Genomic DNA, 1,270 nt, shown 5'->3' with positions numbered 1-1,270 from the left:
GGTGCGTCCTCAGGTGCTATTGTTCTTGTTGGTGACCTCTCAAGAAAAATTTGGATGGTCTTCCCATCCAAGGTTGTGGGTAGTCATTATAGGAGTGTGGTTCTCCACAGCCCACACAACTAGCCATGTGCTGCATGAATTCGTCCACTTGATACACCTTTTGGGTGCGAGTTGCATTCCTAGTGAGAGAGTTTGCAATAGGTTTGTCATTGCAACCACTTGTGTAGAAAGCGTGGCTATTGCGTTTGAATCAATACTATTCATGTTTTGAGAACGCCTCCTACTATCTGTTCTGGCATTATAAGTATCATCCACCCATTCCATATGGCGATGCAATAAAAAATCTCCTTAGCTTCATTATATGACTTATACATTATGCCGCCAGCTACGGCTGCATCAGCTGCCATATGGGCAGCTCTATTTAGCCCCCCGTAAAAATTTTCCATTTGAACAGTTAAAGGTATTCTATGGTTAGGATAATTCTTGAACAATCCCTTGAATCTTTCCCATGCAGCACTAAAGGTCTCAAATTCTCCTTGTTCAAAGTTCATAATCTCGCTACGCTTCCTTGCGTTAGTGATGGAAGGGAGGTACTTTTACATGAACTTTTCCACTAGCTGTTCCCACGTTGTTATCTCGCCAGGTTCCAAGGATCTTGCCCATTGTTTGGCATCATCACGGAGAGAGAAGGGGAATATGGACAGTTTGATGGCCTCCGGTGTGATTCCAGGAATAAAAAATGAGTTGCATGTTTCTACGAAGCGTTTCATATGAGCATGTGGATCTTGGCTACAAGCGCCTCCAAATTGACCTATTGTTTAAATCATCTAGAGCATTACGGACTTCATCTCAAATATCGTCCCTTCAGGTGTTGGATATATATGATCCTTGGCAAAAAGTCATACAACACAGGCGATGTGGATGCATACTGTTATCTGCCATTAGGATCAGGTTTTGGACAGCATTGGCTAATTGTTGCGCTAAGTTCTAGTTTACCTGATCATCCGCCATTTTTTGTTGTTGTCTTCGTTGTTTCCTTAACCATCGATGATGATTAGATTAGTTCCTTCATCTAAAGGTCTTTTCAACTTCGGGGACGTATAGAAGCTTAGGAGTGTTTTCCCTACTCATAAAACGTTTACAAGTTTAGGATTAACTTGTAATACTCCTTCAGTTGCAAGTTTTTCTACAAGAGACACAAAACCAAAATTATGGTTAGCCTTGTTGCGAAAATCCCCAACAGCGACACCAAAAACTTGTTTGTTCTTTG

General features: G+C 41.6%; 1 non-coding gene across 1 annotated transcript; it reads left to right on the top strand.

The window, feature by feature from the left end:
• Positions 1 to 462: 462 nt before the first annotated feature.
• On the top strand, positions 463 to 566 carry LOC120078824 (small nucleolar RNA R71). The gene has a single exon (XR_005482106.1). It is a non-coding gene; the product is annotated as a small nucleolar RNA R71 (small nucleolar RNA).
• Positions 567 to 1,270: the final 704 nt, after the last annotated feature.

The sequence above is a fragment of the Benincasa hispida genome, chromosome 4 (assembly GCF_027475165.1).
Source record: "Benincasa hispida cultivar pf3 chromosome 4, pf3_genome.v1.1, whole genome shotgun sequence".
Classification (NCBI taxonomy): Eukaryota; Viridiplantae; Streptophyta; class Magnoliopsida; order Cucurbitales; family Cucurbitaceae; genus Benincasa; species Benincasa hispida.
Note: the sequence above shows the minus strand (reverse complement) of the source record. Positions and strands in the feature narration are given on the sequence as shown.